The sequence below is a fragment of the Oncorhynchus keta genome, chromosome 10 (genome assembly GCF_023373465.1).
Source record: "Oncorhynchus keta strain PuntledgeMale-10-30-2019 chromosome 10, Oket_V2, whole genome shotgun sequence".
Classification (NCBI taxonomy): domain Eukaryota; kingdom Metazoa; phylum Chordata; class Actinopteri; order Salmoniformes; family Salmonidae; genus Oncorhynchus; species Oncorhynchus keta.
This window is the reverse complement of record NC_068430.1, coordinates 70,004,198-70,023,999: the sequence shown is the minus strand read 5'-3', so window position 1 is coordinate 70,023,999 and position 19,802 is coordinate 70,004,198. Positions and strand designations below refer to the sequence as shown.

General features: G+C 44.7%; 2 long non-coding RNA genes across 2 annotated transcripts; one reads left to right on the top strand and one right to left on the bottom strand.

Annotated features, from left to right (window-relative positions):
- Window positions 1-3,779: 3,779 nt before the first annotated feature.
- LOC127932311 (uncharacterized) lies at window positions 3,780-5,700 on the top strand. The gene is made up of 3 exons (XR_008144798.1): window positions 3,780-4,681; window positions 4,814-4,923; window positions 5,035-5,700. It is a non-coding gene; the product is annotated as an uncharacterized LOC127932311 (long non-coding RNA).
- Window positions 5,701-5,840: 140 nt separating this feature from the next.
- Window positions 5,841-7,051, bottom strand: LOC118389328 (uncharacterized). Its single transcript, XR_004826716.2, has 2 exons — window positions 6,855-7,051; window positions 5,841-6,533 (listed from the first exon to the last, which is right to left on the bottom strand). It is a non-coding gene; the product is annotated as an uncharacterized LOC118389328 (long non-coding RNA).
- Between the last annotated feature and the right edge of the window lie 12,751 nt (window positions 7,052-19,802).

Sequence of the window (19,802 nt, the reverse complement as noted above, 5' to 3'; positions counted from 1 at the left end):
GTTTTGCACATTTGTCCCAAAAACTTACGGTACTGTCATTATGAGCATGTTCAAAGGGAAGGGAGCACTGTCACTACCTCGCTCTCCACACCAGGGTGCGTGAATTGTGGAGCAAAATGAAGAGGAAATTCAGGAACTCCTGGAGGGCAGTGTAATACCCACTTCAGACAGAAAACAGAAAATTACCTGTAAAAAAAGTAAATATATATAAGGCAATGTTGACCCTCTTTCAAACAGTGCCTTATTTACTATCTTCTTGCAGACAGTATACTGTACCCCTTTGATACATATCAGTGGGTAACTGGCACATTGGAAGGGTAAGGTGTTGTTGAACCATTGGGCCTGTTTGCATTGGGCCTGTTTGTGTTAATGAATTTACCTGAAAAAAGCAGAGCACCATTCACACAGACCCGATACCTGTATTTTGGTTACAGGGTCTATGAAAATGCAGGAATCATGGCCAGGTCTTCAGGTGGCTTTTAATTTACAGTGTTTATTTATTACCCCTTTCAGATATACAAAAAAAGCTGGTACAAAAAAGCATGTATGGGAAATTAGTGTGAATTTGATCTGTGTATGAAAGGGATATACAGTCAGAACAAAATATTTTGGCAGAAATTAAGACTGTATAAAATAAATAAAACAAATACTTAGCTACTGTATATTGTATGCTAAAGTTTTGAAAATTATTTTATACTAATACAATTGAGAAAAATATTTTGATTAAAATTAACAAGTAATAAAATAAAAGATTGAGGTCAAAATGGCACCCCTGTTTTCAATACTTCAGCACCCTCCTCTTGCGAGGATAATGACACTAAGCCTATTTTCATGTCATCTGACCATAGCACCACCTGGAGTTTGATAAACAGCATTGGCACTTGGATTGGAACTGGTGCTATGGTCAGATGACATGAAAATAGAGCTCTTGGGCCACACACACCAGTGGTGGTGTTGGCATTGAAACATGGAAAAGTATGCAGAAAAGTAAATATAGTATAGTACATATAGTAAATATGGTGGTGGATCTTGGATGTTACGGGGTTATTTTGGTTCCACTGGTCTAAAGGCACTTGTTAACGTCAACGGTATCATGAACTTTACCAAGTACCAGGACATTTAAGCCAACAACCTGGTTGCCTCTGTCAGGAGGCTGAAACTAGGCCGCAAATGGATCTTCCAGCAAGACAATAACCCCAAGCACACACAAGAAAATCGAGGATCTGGAAAGATTTTATATGGAGGAATGGTCAAAGATCCCGACCAAAGTGTTCTCCTATCTCATAAAACATTTACATAAAAAAATATATATATATATATATATACATACATATATATTTCACCTTTATTTAACCAGGTAGGCCAGTTGAGAACAAGTTCTCATTTACATCTGCAACGTGGCCAAGATAAAACAAAGCAATGCGACAAGAACAACAACGCAGAGTTACACATGAGATAAACAAACGTACAGTCAATAACACAATAGAAAAATCTATGTCCAGTGTGTGCAAATGTAGTAAAGTTAGGGAGGTAAGGCAATAAATAGACCATAGTGGCGAAATAATTACAATTTAGCATTAACACTGGAGTCAAAGATGTGCAGATGATGATGTGCAAGTAGATACAGCAGTGCAAAAGAGCAACAACAAAAAATAACAATATGGGGATGAGGTAGTTGGGTGGGCTATTTACAGATGGGCTGTGTACAGGTGCAATGATCGGTAAGCTGCTCTGACAGCTGATGCTTAAAGTTAGTGAGGGAGATATAAGCCTCCAGCTTCAGTGATTTTTGCAATTTGTTCCAGTCATTGGCAGCAGAGAACTGGAAGGAAAGGCAGCCAAAGAAGGTGTTGGCTTTGGGGATGACCAGTGAACTATATCTGCTGGAGCGCGTGCTACGAGTGGGTGTTGCTATGGTGACCAGTGAGCTGAGGTAAGGCGGGGCTTTACCTAGCAAAGACTTATAGATGACCTGGAGCCAGTGGGTTTGGCGACGAATATGAAGCGAGGGCCAGCCAACGAGAGCATGCAGGTCGCAGTGGTGGGTAGTACAGTTGAAGTTGGAAGTTTACATATACCTTAGCAAAATACATTTAAACTCAGTTTTTCACAATTCCTGACATTTAATCCCAGTAAATATTCCCTGTCTTAGGTCAGTTAGGATCACCACTTTATTTTAAGAATGTGAAATGTCAGAATAATAGTAGAGAGAATGATTGACTTTAGATTTGATTTCTTTCATCACATTCCCTGTGGGTCAGAAGTTTACATCCACTCAATTAGTATTTCGTAGCATTGCCTTTAAATTATTTAACTTGGGTCAAACATTTCAGGTAGCCTTCCACAAGCTTCCTACAATAAGTTGGGTGAATTTTGGCCCATTCCTCCTGACAGAGCTGGTGTAACTGAGTCAGGTTTGTAGGCTTGTAGGCCTTATGGCCAAACAGTTCTATTTTTGTTTCATCAGACCAGAGGACATTTCTACAAAAAGTACAATCTTTGTCCCCATGTGCACTTGCACACCATAGTCTGGCTTTTTTATGGTGGTTTTGGAGCAGTGACTTCTTCCTTGTTGAGCGGCATTTCAGGTTATTTAGATAAAGGACTAATTTTACTGTGGATATAGATACTTTAGTACCCGTTTCCACCAGCATCTTCACACGGTCCTTTGCTGTTGTTCTGGAATTAATTTGCACATTTTGCACCAAAAGACGTTCATCTCTAGGAGACAGAACGCGTCTCCTTCCTGAGCGGTATGACAGCTGCGTGGTCCCATGGTGTTTATACTTGCGCACTATTGTTTGTACAGATGAACGTGGTACCTTCGGGTGTTTGGAAATTGTTCCCAAGGATGAATGACTTGTGGAGGTCTACAATTTTTTTTTCTGAGATCTTGGCTGATTTCTTTTGATTTTCCCATGATGTCAAGCAGAGGCACTGAGTTTGAAGGTAGGCCTTGAAATTCATCCACAGGTACACCTCCAATTGACTCAAATTATGTCAATTAGCCTACCACCAGAAGCTTCTAAAGCCATGACATCATTTTCTGGAATTTTCCAAGCTGTTTAAAGGCACAGTCACCTTAGTGTATGTAAACCTCCGACCCACTGGAATTGTGATACAGTGAATTATAAGTGAAATAATATGTCTGTAAACAATTGTTGGAAAAATGACTTGTGTCATGCACAAAGTAGATGTCCTACGGATGGCACCAAACGGATGGCACTGTGATAGACTATATCCAGTTTGCTGAGTAGAGTTGTGGAGGCTATTTTGTAAATTACATCGCCGAAGTCAAGGATTGGTAGGATAGTCAGTTTTGGCAGCATGAGTGAAGGAGGCTTTGTTGCGAAATAGGAAGCTGACTCTAGATTTAATTTTGCATTTGAGATGCTTAATGTGAGTCTGAAAGGAGAGTCTACAGTCTAACCAGACACCTAGGTATTTGTAGTAGTCCACATATTCTAAGTCAGAACCATCCAGAGTTGGCTCAGTGTCATTATCCTTTCTCTGAGCAATTGTATTAGCACAAAATATTAGAATTGAAATTTGTTTGGGAGCATAAAATATTGTAGCTGAATATTTGTATTATTTAGTTTATACAGTCCTTTTTGTTCATCTTTAGGGTGTCAATCATTTTGGACCTGACTGTACGTGGATAAAAACACATTTTTATTAACCAGCCTTTAACCTTCATCAGGGATTAAAATGTAGTAGTTGTAGTTACTCTTGGTGGTAGGGCTCAAGAAGCATCTGCTTTATCCAGTGCTTCATTTGTAAATCAGGAGGCGCTGGAACACAAAGCGAGCGCTAGTGCAGGGTGACCTGGGGGGGATCTGAGGTACCGTTGTGGTGATCCTGACGGCTAGATGGAGTTCAACTATGGACAGAATTAACTTTACGTAGCAGGTAAGGAGAACTAACGCAGCAGGTAATGAGAACTAACGCAGCAGGCAATGAGAACTAATGCAGCAGGTAAGGAGAACTAACGCAGCAGGCAATGAGAACTAACGCAGCAGGTAAGGAGAACTAACGCAGCAGGATAGGAGAACTAACGCAGCAGGTAAGGAGAACGAACGCAGCAGGCTAGGAGAACTAACGCAGCAGGTAAGGAGAACTAAACACAGCAGGTAATGAGAACTAACGCAGCAGGTAATGAGAACTAACGCAGCAGGTAAGGAGAACGAACGCAGCAGGTAAGGAGAACTAACGCAGCAGGTAAGGAGAACTAAACACAGCAGGTAAGGAGAACTAACGCAGCAGGTAAGGAGAACTAACGCAGCAGGCAAGGAGAACTAACGCAGCAGGTAAGGAGAACTAACGCAGCAGGTAAGGAGAACTAACGCAGCAGGTAAGGGGAACTAACGCAGCAGGTAAGGGGAACTAACGCGGCAGGTAAGGAGAACTAACGCGGCAGGTAAGGAGAACTAACGCGGCAGGTAAGGGGAACTAACGCAGCAGGTAAGGAGAACTAACGCAGCAGGCAAGGAGAACTAACGCAGCAGGCAAGGAGAACTAATGCAGCAGGTAAGGAGAACTAACGCAGCAGGCAAGGAGACCTAACGCAGCAGGCAAGGAGACCTAACGCAGCAGGCAAGGAGAACTAACGCAGCAGGTAAGGAGAACTAATGCAGCAGGCAAGGAGAACTAATGCAGCAGGTAAGGAGAACTAACGCAGCAGGTAAGGAGAACTAATGCAGCAGGATAGGAGAACTAACGCAGCAGGCAAGGAGAACTAATGCAGCAGGCAAGGAGAACTAACGCAGCAGGCAAGGAGAACTAATGCAGCAGGCAAGGAGAACTAACGCAGCAGGTAAGGAGACCTAACGCAGCAGGCAAGGATAACTAACGCAGCAGGTAAGGAGTACTAACGCGGCAGGTAAGGAGAACTAACGCAGCAGGTAAGGGGAACTAACGCAGCAGGTAAGGAGACCTAACGCAGCAGGCAAGGATAACTAACGCAGCAGGTAAGGAGTACTAACGCAGGCAGGTAAGGAGAACTAACGCAGCAGGTAAGGGGAACTAACGCAGCAGGTAAGGAGAACTAACGCAGCAGGCAAGGAGAACTAACGCAGCAGGCAAGGAGAACTAATGCAGCAGGTAAGGAGAACTAACGCAGCAGGTAAGGATAACTAACGCAGCAGGTAAGGAGAACTAACGCAGCAGGCAAGGATAACTAACGCAGCAGGTAAGGAGAACTAACGCAGCAGGTAAGGAGAACTAACGCAGCAGGTAAGGAGAACTAACGCAGCAGGTAAGGAGAACTAATGCAGCAGGTAAGGAGAACTAATGCAGCAGGTAAGGAGAACTAACGCAGCAGGTAAGGAGAACTAATGCAGCAGGTAAGGAGAACTAATGCAGCAGGTAAGGAGAACTAACGCAGCAGGTAAGGAGAACTAATGCAGCAGGTAAGGAGAACTAATGCAGCAGGTAAGGAGAACTAACGCAGCAGGTAAGGAGAACTAACGCAGCAGGTAAGGAGAACTAACGCAGCAGGTAAGGAGTACTAATGCAGCAGGTAAGGAGAACTAACACAGCAGGTAAGGAGAACTAATGCAGCAGGTAAGGAGACCTAACGCAGCAGGATAGGAGGCATTTAAAAAAAATCTACTTTCACTACCCTTCAAGAATTGAATTCCCTCTTCACATCATGAACATTTTCAACTGTAAAATATTTTACTGCTAACAGTTGTCCCCAATTAAAAAGTGGCGAGTGGTACTGGTACTTCCCCAATTGTATCATCCAGACACAATCCACAGATCATAACAGGCTAATGTGTAGTTTGTCCTCAGATAAATGGATATTACATTACTGTGATCAACACAGACAACAGCAAACATTGAATTAGCAGTTGCACTTAATCTACAAACTAAGTTTATTTGACAGAATTTTTATTGATTTAATCTTGAAGTGCTGAAAATGATGCATGATATAGGCCAGCTTGTCAGACGCACTGCTAGTTGGATAAAGGTTATGGTCCTATTTCAGATTTTTGCAACAAAAATATGATTGGACTGAATGTAATACAGCAGCAATGCACAGGACAGGTTATCACTGCCATATCTAGAAGTTCAACAGCCAGATGTTGTCCTCACTGTGCATTGAGAACATGTGCAGTGTAGGTAGAGAGGGTTTCAAGGCTTGCAGAGGGGTTCTCGAACAGAGGGATACTGTGGCATTTCAGTTCATTGTACAAGTGACACATATTTCAGTCAGTGTATTTTACACAGAGATATATTCAATGTACAATGTACAGTGTTAATTCCTAAGTATTTTGCTACACACATCTCAAATGTGGTAGCCTAGGCAGGCAATGGCATCAGTTTATGTCAATTTTCACTTTTTCACCATTACTTTGTATTGTCTTGGCTGTCAGCCGATGCAGAGTCCCGACTGAGCGAGCTGACAAAATTGTAGATTCTTGTAGAATAAGGAACAAAGTTTTCCTTGTAGACGATGGTGGTTTTCATGTGTGGACTTTGGATAGTCACTTCTCTAGGATTTGGAGGTTGTTCCTTCTTCTCTTCTTTGACTGCAGGGTGATAGGATGAACACATTATTTACTAAACATGCAATTTTGTAATTTAATAAAAAGGTACATTTGTGCTGAATTATGATACAAGTCTAGCTTGAGTTTATCAACAATTGCAAGGTCAAGGAAATTCAATATTGTCCAACTTTGGAAGCACTTCCATTAGAAATCATTGGCAGCTTGTTCAATAACAGTCCGTAATATAATGTGATCTGTAGCTATGGTGTTGATATTTAGATAAATAGCTACCTAGACAAACTGTGACTGCTAGCAAGTTAGTTAGCCAACGTTAGCTGAGCTGCTGTGAAGCGATCAGCCTACCTGGCTTTTCTTCATTGCGCCCCGTGTACTGATAATATCCGTATGTGCCAAGCATTGTCCATATACCGAAAGCATACAGCATAGACACCCGTACATTCCACTTTAATACATCTTTGATCTGCATGTTTTCAATTTTTTTTTGCGCTTGACTGTACATGTATCGTAAATCACAAGGACGCGGCCATGTTGGATTAATCCGGGGAAAATATCCAGTTGGACGATAACTTCCGGGGTAAAATAAATAAACAGATAACATAAATAAAGAATGGAAATGTAAAACAGTAACTTAAATGAATAATATAATTACATAGGCATTTTGATATTATGGTGCAACTGATTAATACATTATAATAGCCATGTAATTAATGGAAAATGAAACTTATTAGATGTGTATTCAACTACATTATTAGTCATCCTATAACTAATTAGCAGAGACTCCTGTTGCCCAAAAATCCACTAACTGATAGTGGTGTAAATTGTACACAATTGTCATACTTGTATGTTTAGTGGTAGCACCTGTTCATGTTAATTAGTTTGTCTTTATGAGACAGCCGGCCCGCCTGGTTGTTGTGTGGGATTATTTCATTGTAACCTTCGGCTCTGTTGTAAAGGTACGTGTTTGTACCTGGTCGTGATTGTTTTCGTTTGTATTTTTTGATTCCCTGTGTTTGGGAATGTAACTTTTGTGAGCACCCTGTGGTGCGTTGGTGCTATTAAAGACGCACAGCATTGAACTCAGTCTCCTGCATTTGACTCCACACCCACGACACCCGGAGCATTACAGAATCCCGCACCACCAAATCGAATGGAGTCAGCAGGAGCAGCAGCCAACCCTCTCCCATCGATGGAGGAACGGGTTCTCCACCACACCACCGTCCTCCATCGGATCGGATCCGCGATGGATCAAGTGATGGAGAGAAGGGACAGATGGGAGATGAGTGGTCTCCTCTCTCCACCTTCGGCACCCACGGTTCCGGACTCCCCATCTCCCGACTCCAGCACCCTCCGTCTGACGCTACCGAGGGCTTATGATGTATCGGCGGCGGGTTGCCAGGGGTTTCTGCTGGAGCTATACCTGGCCACCATCAGACCCACTCCCTCAGGAGCAGAGAGGGTGAGTGTCCTCATCTCCTGCCTCACGGGTCGTGCTCTGGAGTGGGCGAACGCAGTCTGGAATGGCCCAGACTCAGCGCGGGAGCACTACCCAGAGTTTTCCTGCCGCTTCCGTGCCGTGTTTGATCACCCTCTAGAAGGCCGAGCGGTGGGAGAACGACTATTTCATCTCAGGCAGGAGAAGAGGAGCGCCCAGGATTACGCGCTGGAGTTCCGGACCTTGGTAGCCGGATCTGGGTGGAACGACAGGGCCCTTATGGACCACTACAGGTGTAGTCTCCGAGAGGACGTCCGCCCGGGAGCTAGCGTGTCGGGACACCACTCTGTCACTGGATCAGCTGATTGACATGTCCATTCGACTGGATAATCTGCTGGGTGCCCGCGGGCGTTCAGAGAGGGTTCTGTGCGTTCCACCACCCAGCCCCTCCACTCCCATTCAAATGGAGTTGGGAGGGGCTGCGCCGAGGGGTACCGGAGGAGGAGGCCTTCCCTGCACCAACTGTGGTCGGAGAGGACACACGTCTGATCTGTGCTGGGGGGTCCGTCTGGGAGTAGAGATGTCAGGCGGAACGCTTCTCGGTCACCCCAGGTGAGTCAGCATCAAACTCACCCAGAACCCCTTGTTGGCCACATGTTTGTCTTAACCTTTTTCCTTCACTTTTTCCCCTCTTCCCAGCATAGGGTGCTAGTCGATTCAGGCGCAGCTGGGAAATTTATGGATCGCGGACTCGCCCTTAAGTTAGGGGTTCCGCTGGTGCCGATAGATTCTCCTTTCCCCGTGCACTCCCTAGATAGCCGGCCATTAGGGTCAGGGATGGTCAGGGAGACCACGGTCCCACTGGACATGGTGACGCAGGGGAATCATAGGGAGCGTATCAGTTTCTTTATTATTGATTCGCCTGCGTTTCCAGTGGTGCTGGGGACTCCCTGGCTGGCCCGGCACAATCCTAAAATTTCGTGGAGACAGGGGGTTCTCCAGGGGTGGTCAGAGGAGTGTTCTGGAAGGTGTTTGGGAGTTTCCATCGGTGCCACGTCGGTGGAGAGTCCAGACCAGGGTTCCACGGTGTGCATTCCCCCCGAGCATGCCGATTTGGCAATCGCTTTCAGTAAAGTGAAAGCGACTAAATTACCACCTTATCGACCGGGAAGGGATTGTAAGATAGATCTCCAGGTAGACGCTGCGCTTCCCAAGAGTCACGTGGACCCTCTGTCCCAGGAGGAGACGTTGGCAATGGAGACATATGTCACCGAGTCGCTGGGACAGGGGTACATTCGGCCCTCCAATTCACCCGTCTCCTCGAGTTTCTTTTTTGTGAGGAAAATGGAGGGAGGTTTGCGTCCGTGTATCGATTATAGAGGTCTAAACGCCATCACAGTGGGGTATAGTTACCCTCTACCTCTCATCGCTACGGCGGTGGAATCGTTCCACGGAGCGCAGTTCTTCACAAAACTGGATCTCAGGAGCGCTATAGTCTGGTGCATATTCAGAAGGGAGACGAGTGGAAAACCGCATTTAGTACTACATCCGGCCACTATGAGTACCTCGTCATGCCGTATGGGTTAAAAAATGCTCCACCCGTTTTTCAATCTTTTAATAATAATAATAATAATAATAATAATAATAATAATAATGGCTGAGACGAGATTCTCAGGGACCTGTGCGGGCAGGGGGTAGACTGCTGGAGCATGACCTTTAAGTCAAGGCTGAGAAATGCGTGTTCTCTAAACGAGCCGTCTCTTTTCTGGGATATCGCATTTCCACTTCGGGGGTAGTGATGGAGGGTGACCGCATTAGGGCCGTGCGTAATTGGCCGACTCCGACCACGGTAAAGGAGGTGCAGCGGTTTTTGGGTTTTGCCAACTACTACCTGAGGTTTATCCGGGGTTTTGGCAAGATAGCGGCTCCCATTACCTCACTGCTGAAGGGGGGCCAGGTGCGGTTGCAGTGGTCAGCAGAGGCGAACGGAGCATTCAACAAGTTGAAGGCGCTGTTCACTGATGCGCCCGTGTTGGCGCATCCGGACCCCTCTCTAGCATTCATAGTGGAGGTGGACGCGTCCGAGGCTGGGGTGGGTGCCGTGCTATCACAGCGCTCGGCGGGTACGCCACCAAAACTCCGCCCCTGCGTTTTCTTCTCAAGGAAGCTCAGCCCAGCGGAGCATAACTATGATGTGGGGGACCGGGAGTTGCTAGCGGTGGTTAGAGCTCTGAAGGTGTGGAGACACTGGCTTGAGGGGGCTAAGCACCCCTTTCTCATCTGGACTGACCACCAGAATCTGGAGTATATTCGGGCAGCTAGGAGACTTAACCCACGTCAGGCAAGGTGGGCCATGTTCTTCACCTGTTTCCGGTTTACTTTGTCTTATAGACCAGGCTCCCAGAACGTGAAGGCTGACGCACTGTCCCGCCTTTACGACACGGAGGATGGGTCCACCGAACCTACTCCCATCCTTCCCGCCTCAAAGCTGGTAGCCCCAGTGGTATGGGAGGTGGGCTCGGACATCGAGCGCGCGTTACGGGTTGAACCCGCGCCCCCTCAGTGTCCAGCGGGGCGAAGGTACGTGCCGCTTGGTGTTCGGGACAAACTGATTCGGTGGGCTCACGTCCTACACTCCTCGGGTCACCCTGGGGTGACGAGGACAGTGGGGAGCCTTCAGGGGAGGTATTGGTGGCCTACGTTGGCTAAGGACGTTAAAGGTTATGTCTCCTCCTGTTCAATGTGCGCTCAGAGTAAGGCTCCTAGGCACCTTCCTAGAGGGAAGCTACAACCCCTCCCCGTTCCACAGTGGCCATGATCACATCTGTCCATAGATTTCCTGACCGATCTTCCGCCGTCTCAGGGGAACACCACGGTTCTAGTGATTGTGGATCGGTTCTCTAAGTCCTGCCGTCTCCTCCCATTGCCCGGTATCCCTACAGCCCTACAGACTGCGGAGGCATTATTCACCCATGTCTTTCGGCACTACGGGGTGCCGGAGGACATCGTTTCTGATCGGGGCCCCCAATTCACGTCTCTGGTATGGAGAGCGTTCATGGAACGCTTGGGGGTCTCTGTCAGCCTGACCTCCGGTTATCACCCTGAGAGTAATGGGCAGGTGGAGAGAATGAACCAGGAGGTGGGTAGGTTTCTGCGGTCGTATTGCCAGGATCGGCCAGGGGAGTGGGCACGATACATTCCCTGGGCTGAAATGGCTCAGAACTCACTACGCCACTCCTCTACTAACGTGTCCCCTTTTCAGTGTGTGTTGGGGTACTAGCCGTTCCTGGCACCATGGCATCCGAGCCAGACCGAGGCTCCTGCGGTGGAGGAATGGGTACAGCGCTCCAAGGAGACCTGGAGGGCCGAATTCCAGGAATCTCTACGACAAGCGAGTGGACGGCAGAAGAGGAGTGCTGACCGCCACCTCAGTGAGGCCCCCGTGTTTGTACCGGGGGACAGGGTCTGGCTCTCGACCCGACACCTACCTCTCCGCTTGCCCTGCCGGAAACTGGGTCCGCAGTATGTAGGGCCCTTTAAAGTCCTGAGGAGAATAAACGAGGTGTGTTATCGATTACAACTCCCTTCCTATTATCGTATTAACCCCTCGTTTCATGTGTCTCTCCTCAGGCCGGTGGTAGCTGGTCCCCTGCAGGACAGTGAGGTGCCGGAGGTGCAGGCCCCCCATCTGGACATCGAGGGGTCCCCGGCGTACACAATCCAGGCCATTCTGGACTCGAGACGCTGGGTGAGGGGCCTGCAGTACCTCGTGGACTGGGAGGGGTACGGTCCGGAGGAGAGGTGCTGGGTACCGGTGGGGGACATCTTGGATCCATCCATGTTGAGGGATTTCCATCGCCTCCATCCGGATCGCCCTGCACCTCGTCCTCTGGGGCGACCTCGAGGCCGGTGTCGGCGTGCTGCAGGAGCCGCGCGTCAGGGGGGGGGGTACTGTCATGAGTCCGACCGAGGGTGTTTCCCCTTCCCGGGCGGGTGGAGCTCGGCGGTCGTCGTCACCGGCCTATTAGCTGCCACTGATTGTTTTTCCTCCCCCTCCTTGTAGCACCTGTTCATGTTAATAAGTTTGTCTTTATTAGACAGCCGGCCCGCCTGGTTGTTGAGCGGGATTATTTCATTGTAACCTTCGGCTCTGTTGTAAAGGTATGTGTTTGTACCTGGTCGTGATTTTTTCCTTTGTATTTTTTGATTCCCTGTGTTTGGGAACGTAACTTTTGTGAGCACCCTGTGGTGCGTTGGTGCTATTAAAAGACGCACAGCATTGAACTCTGTCTCCTGCATTTGACTCCACACCCGGAGCATGACAGCCTGGCTCGCAGTCAGCGTTCCAATTCATCCCAAAGGTGTTCGATGGGGTTGAGGTCAGGGCTCTGTGCAGGCCAGTCAAGTTCTTCCACACTGATCTCAACAAATAATTTCTGTATGGGACTCGCTTTGTGCACGGGGGCATTGTCATGCTGAAACAAGAAAGGGTCTTCCCCAAACTGTTGCCGCAAAGTTGGAAGCACAGAATTATATAGAATGTAATTGTATGCTGTAGCATTAACATTTCCCTTCACTGGGGGGGCCTAGCCCAAACCATGAAAAACAGCCCAGACCATTTTTCCTCCTTCCCCAAACTTTACAGTTGGCAGTATACATTGGGGCAGGTAGCGTTCTCCTGGCAAACCAATATTTGTCCGTTGGACTGCCAGATGGTGAAGCGTGATTTAGAGAACGTGTTTCTACTGCTCCGGAATCCAATGGCGGTGAGCTTTACATCACTCCAGCCAACACTTGGCATTGCATAGTGATCTTAGGCTTGTGCGCGGCTGCTCGGCCATGGCAACCCATTTCATGGAGCTCCCAACAAACAGTTATTGTGCTGACATTTGGGACTCCCGAGAGGCGCAGCAGTCTAAGGCGCTGCATCTCAGCGCTAGAGGCATCACTACAGACACCCTGGTTTGAATCCAGGCTGTATCACAACTGGCTGGGATTGGGAGTCCCATAGGGTGGTGCACAATTGGCCCAGAGTCGTCCGGGTTTGGCCGGGGTAGGCTGTCATTGTAAATAAGAATTTGTTCTTAACTGACATACCTAGTTAAATAAAAAAAATCCAAAGGGAGTTTGGAACTTGGTAGTGAGTGTTGCAACTGAGGACAGACCATTTTTACAAGCTAGGTGCTTCAGCACTCGGGGGTCCTGTGTTGTGAACTTGTGTGGCCTACCTGCTCTGAGACGTTTCCACTTCACAATAACAGCACAGTTGACCGGGGCAGCTCTAGCGGGGCAGAAATTTGATGAGCTGACTTGTTGGAGCGGTGTCATCCTATGACGGTGCCAGGTTGAAAGTCACTGAGCTCTTCAGTAAGGCCATTCTCTGCCAATGTTTATCTACAGAGATTGCATGGCTGTGTGCTCGATTTGATACACTTGTCAGCAACGAGTGTGGCTGAAATAGCCACTAATTTGTGTCCACACACTTTTGTATACATAGTGTATATAGCCTTCTGTAATCATTGCATCTAAATGGTCTCTATCCTGTGAGTCCTCATGTGTACTTCAAACATACAGTATTTCACAGACTGCAATGATATCTATTGTCCCCTGTATGGGACAATTGGATTGAAGCCTGTGCCACAATCAGGGCTGAAATACGTTTTCTCCACTGTCTGAATTTGTATGATATTTTTTTCAGAATCCTTTGCACTAAGAGCGGTTTTTGGAAGAAAGGGTTCTTTGATGATTATTTGGAAGGCAAGAAGGGTTCCTTGGAAGACAAGAAGGGTTCTACATAGTGTTCATCACTTAATAAATAGGCCTAGTGAGAAGTTAAAATGATACATTTACTTAATTGTAGATTATATTATTATGAATTATGAATACTTTCTATTGTTAATGCAACTGATTCATATGTTATTATATTCATTCAATTTTGCATCACTATTGTATGAAGTATAAAGTTGCATAAAAGCAGTTATGTGATTGTTGATTGAAAAATGTATTTTACTCAATGTTTTATTATTCTTACTGGAAGAAAGAGAGAGAGAGAGAGAGAGAGAGAGAGAGAGAGAGAGAGAGAGAGAGAGAGAGAGAGAGAGAGAAAGCTCCACCAAAAATCCTTCCCTAACACGTCCCGGAATGGATCCCACTCTGCCAAATGACTAAAATGTCAAAATTGCAATAAACAGGGTCAGGTCATAAGTGAGTCATATGTACTCTGTCGACCTCATGAGATTTATACCCTTCAGAATTCCATCACATGAATGAAATACCATGCCATGCAAGCCTCAGCATCACAAGTCGAAACCCCCTGGCATATTCCTTGTAATTTCCCCATTTGATATAGTCTCTTCGTTTTCGCAGAAATATGTCCCAAAACTGTGGTTTAGTAGCACAGACTTACAGTACCAGTCAAAAGTTTGGACAAACTTACTCATTCAAGGGTTCTTCTTTACTTATACTATTTTCTATGTTGTAGAATAATAGTGAAGACATGAAAACTATGAAATAACACATATGGAATCATGTAACCAAAAAAAATGTTAAATAAATCAAAATATATTTTAGATTTTAGAATTTTTAAAGTTGCCACACTTTTCCTTAATGACAGCTTTGCACACTCTTGGCATTGTCTCAACCAGCTTCACCTGGAATGCTTTTCCAAAAGTCTTGAAGGAGTTCCCACATATACTTAGCACTTGTTGGCTGCTTTTGCTTTGTCCACTTGCTTGCTGCACTCTGCGGTCCAACTCATCCCAAACCATCTCAATTGGGTTGAGGTCGGGTGATTGTAGAGGCCAGGTCATCTGATGCAGCACTCCATCACTCTACTTCTTGGTCAAATAGCCCTTACACAGCCTGGAGGTGTGTTTTGGGTAATTGTCCTGTTGAAAAACAAATGATAGTCCCACTAAGCGCAAACTAGATGGAATGGAGTATCAAATTTGGACTCATCAGGCCAAAAGACAGATTTCCACTGGTCTAATATCCATTGCTCGTGTTTCTTGGCCCAAGCAAGTTTCTTCTTATTTAGTAGTGATTTCTTTGCAGCAATTCGATGTGTCTGTTACTTGAAATCTGTGAATAATTTATTTGGGCTGCAATTTCTGAGGCTGGTAACTCTAATGAACTTTTACTCTGCAGCAGAGGTAACTCTGGGTCTTCCTTTCCTGTGGTGGTCCTCATGAAAGTCAGTTTCATCACAGCGCTTGATGGTTTTTGCGACTGCACTTGAAAAAGCTTTCAAAGTTCTTGAAATGTTCCATATTGACTGACCTTTATGTCTTAAAGTATTGATGGAATGTCATTTCTCTTTGCTTATTTGATCTGTTCTTACCATAATATGGACTTGGTCTTTTATCAAATAGGGATATCTTCTGTATACCACCCCTACCTTGTCACAACACATCTGATTGGCTCAAATGCATTAAGAAGGAAAGAAATTCCAGATATGAACTTTTAACAAGGCACACCTGTTAATTGAAATGCCTTCCAGGTGACTTCCTCATAAAGCTGGTTGAGAGAATGCCAAAAGTGTGCAAAGTTGTCATCAAGGCAAAGGGTGGCTACTTTGATGAATGTCAAATATAAAATATATTTTAATTTGTTTAACACTTTTTTGGTTACTACATGATTCCATATGTATTATTTCATAGTTATGATGTCTTCACTATTATTCTACAATGTAGAAAATAGTAAAAATAAAGAAAAACCCTTGAATGAGCAACTGTGTCCAAACTTTTGACTGGTACTGTATACACTGAGTGTACAAAACATTAGGAACACCTGCTCTTTCCATGACATAGACAGTTGAACTGAGGTGAAAGCTATGATTCCTTATTGATGTCACTTGTTAAATCCCCTTCAATCAGTGTAGGTGAAGGGGATGAGACAGCTTAAAGAAGGATTTTAAAGACTTGAGACAATTAAGACGTGGATTGTTTTTGTGTGCCTTTCAGAGAGTGAATGGGCAAGACAAACTATTTAAGTGCCTTTGAACGGGGTATGGTAGTAGGTGCCAGGCTCACCTGTGTGTATGAAAAATGGTCCAACCACCCAAGGACATCAAGCCAACTTGACACAACTGTGGGAGGCATTGGAGTCAACATGGGCCAGCATTCATGTGGAACACTTTCGACACCTTGTAGAGTTCATGCTCTGACAAGTGTAGGCTGTTCTGAGGGAAAGTGGGTGCCACTCAATGTTAGGAAGGTGTTCCTAATGTTTTGTACACTCAGTGTAGTTAGGTTAGTAGAGATAGGCCTATCTGCTCCTCAGGGACATGCTATAAGGTTCACCATGCATGCTTGTGTGTCTGTGGAGGTTGTAACATTTAGGCTAATCTCACAATGACTACACGGTAAGATACTAGGGGATCTCACAGGTAAGCTGCCTGCTGCTGCTCACTGACACAACTGTAAATCCCTGTCTGTGGTGCATTGTGGTTTTCAGGATCTTGTACCCAATTTGTTACAAGGCGTGACTCAACCAGTCAGTCTTATCTTGAGGCACTGCAGAACAAAAATGGACTAAGACTAAGTGTTGCTTCAGTCTGTAACTACCGAGGCCTAATCTGAAAACACATATTTATCTTGTAAATGGTAAAATATGCTTTATATATATAAAATAAATAAAAAGATATAGCCAAATTAATGCTATAGGACTTAGGGCACTGTACAGGACAGGTGTTCAGTGGGACCTAGTTTCAACATCACCCAGAGGCCAAATGACTAACCATAGTGCATTGTGGGAGGAGATTCATGGCAGTCCTACTAAGGCATATAGTCCTAAGGCATATAGTATTCGACGCTATTCAAATCCGTGATTCATCAAAGAAGTCATCAGAATATCTAACCCCTTACATTACCTTCATGCACACACAATCAGTTACATACTGAATAGCTTGGATTGAACCACAAAGTACATGAAAAATGTTTTGTGAAAATTATTTCCTTCTCGCAGGACTAACTATTATATTCTACTGTTTGTTTAAAAAAAAAAAAAGGATTACAAGTACGATGAGGACCTAGCACGAAGCTGCATGCATTTCTTAAGATACACGCAACATGTAGGTACAATATGTAGTATCTCTCAGTCTTTTTCCAAACATTGTTTACAACCACATGTCTTCAGAAGCAACCAGAGGAACATAGTTTCTGTCTTGTCTATGCCAAGAGAGAGTCATATGTGATTCATAGGCTACAACCCACTGTTTGTTTGTGAAGGAATATCTTTAGACACTGGCATATGCACTAAATCAACATTAGGCATTATTTGACTAATGCCAAGGGATTCATAAGATTACCTAAAGCAATGTCTGGTTAGAAATGCAGTGTTTGGAGATCACCATTGCCAGCCAAAGTAATACCACTGAGTGATGTTGGCACCTTGTCACCATACTTCACGCAACCTTAGCAGCCCCCAGATTTGCAGAGGGCTTATAACTGTCACCTGTTTAGCACCTCGGTAGTTTTCTTAACAACTAATTACAACTGCCAGAGAGATGATGGGAGGCGGTTGAAAACATTGTGGCATGTCTCAGAGTTCAAGTACTATATGTCTTTTTCTGTTGGGTAACCTAACCGTTACACCTAATCCCATGTTTAAAGCTAGTATTCAACTACATATCAATACTATTTTTATATTTACATCCCAAATGGCACCCGATTCCCGATATAGTGCACTACGCCTGACCACAACCCTGGTCAAAAGTAGTGAACTGTAGGGAATAGTCTGCCATTTGGGATACAGACAGAGACACTCTTTATCCTCTCTCTATAATGTAATAGCAGCAAGGAGTGGGTTGAAATCCACAGTCCATGCCTGCCTAGACTCGAACGTGCCTGTCTGATTTGTCTTCGCCTTTAGGTTAAGAGTTTGGGATTTTTAATACCGTCACTAATTTCACGCTAGGCCTGGGCTATAAGTTAAGACATAGTAAATCTTCACATTACGGGTGCTGAAGTGACAGCTCCGTTTAGCCCAACCAGGCTAACAGGTCAAAACAACTCTGCCAGGCGTCCAACTGTCACATATACTCCCTCTCTGGCCTCCAGGTCACCAGACTGCTGATGATTACCTGTTACCTGCCCTAGTTATGTCTCCCTTCCCCAGGCGTTATTGTTTCTGTGTCTGTGTCATGTCGGTGCGCTGTCCGTGTTTCTTGTTTTGTGCATGTTCGTTTATTTACTAAATGTATTCACTCCCTGAACTTGCTTCCCGACTCTCAGCGGACATCGTTACACCAACCTACCAACCCGTTTTTGTTGTTAGAGTCAAGAAAGAGGAGTAACATATAGGTCTAGATAGGATTGCAAAGAATGTAGAAAAAAAGGAAATCAATTTTTTGAGGCCACTGTATATATTTTTATTGTCCAGAGAACTCCATGAGTGTTGAATGATCAAAAATGGACGCTTATCTGTCACTAAAGAATTTGACAACCCATTTCACTCAGGACGTCTCACTCAGACTTGTTCAGACAACGACACTGTCTTGTTGAGCGATTTCAACTCCATCAAAAGTACAAAATCTTACACAATTCTTAGAAAGACTTGGCTAAACAACAAATGAGTCTTCTGAGAATCGAACAAATGAGTCTTCTGAGAATCGAACAAATGAGTCTTCTGAGAATCGAACAAATGAGTCTTCTGAGCATCGAACAAATGAGTCTTCTGGGAATCGAACAAATGAGTCTTCTGGGAATCGAACAACTTGAGAGATAAGTGGGTTGCAGAAACAGGGTCGGAGTCAGACAGTTTTAGCGGTTTTAAACATCATGGAAATGGCTGTATTGACATAAATGTCTTGCTCTCAGACGTTTAGGAAACGTTAGGAAAAGACAAATGTAGTTAGGAAAAGACAAATGCCTTTTTGTCAGTAATTCCTGCACAGCCAAAAACAACAGCCTAAACTTCAGGAGAAAAAACATGTGGTTGTGTACATGGTGTTATTAAAATAATTTCACTGTAGATTCTCAAATCACTCCAATCTTTAAATATAGATTTTTGTCTAATCACTGTAAGATCCGGATGCTTGACGAGGGAAAACAGTGCAAATATTTATTTATTTTTCTCAGCTACACTGGATATAAATAGAGGCCGTAGTGCATTCCTGGTTCAGGTGGGAGCCTAACACCATGTGGATGTAATACACTTAAACAACAGGCCTCACTGACACTCCTAGATTCAAGCATGCCAACAATCTCATCCGTGCAAATATATCCCCTCAACTGTGTCTTATATTCAGAAGCTTTCCCTTTAGTTAACTTGATTACATGATAGATAGCCTGATGACGAGCAAGGAAGTTATGTACCATTCACTGCCCAACCAAAAAAAAAAAAAAAAAAAAAATGGCCATTTGGATACACAGTGTGGAATTTGATGCTACTTTATGATTCCCACGCAACTAAAAATAAAACACCCCATCACAGTAGCCTAGGCTTTGCACATGGACTTATGAGTGGACTATGTAATAAAACAGATTTAAAAGAAAGAAGTTATTTTCCTCTCTCCATGTTAACGTTCAGAATTATCTAGGTATGTTTTAATTGTATTGTTCCCCTTTAAGTTCAAAATCAACTGCATAATAGGCCATGCAGAACAAAATGCAGCAATGTAATGTTACTTCCTTGCTACAGAAAATGCAAATATCCCAAATGGACTATAATAGCCTGTCTCTTATTTAGAAAAAAAAAATCAATAATTACGCAAATCCATCCATATTTTATCAAATCATTTACAGTATTTCATCCACCCATCTACCTTTCTTTCCCCAGGGCATCACCCTCCCTATCCAAACGCAGAGTCTGTCACCGGCTGAAGTTACAGTACTGTTCCAGCTGTTTTGTTCCAACAT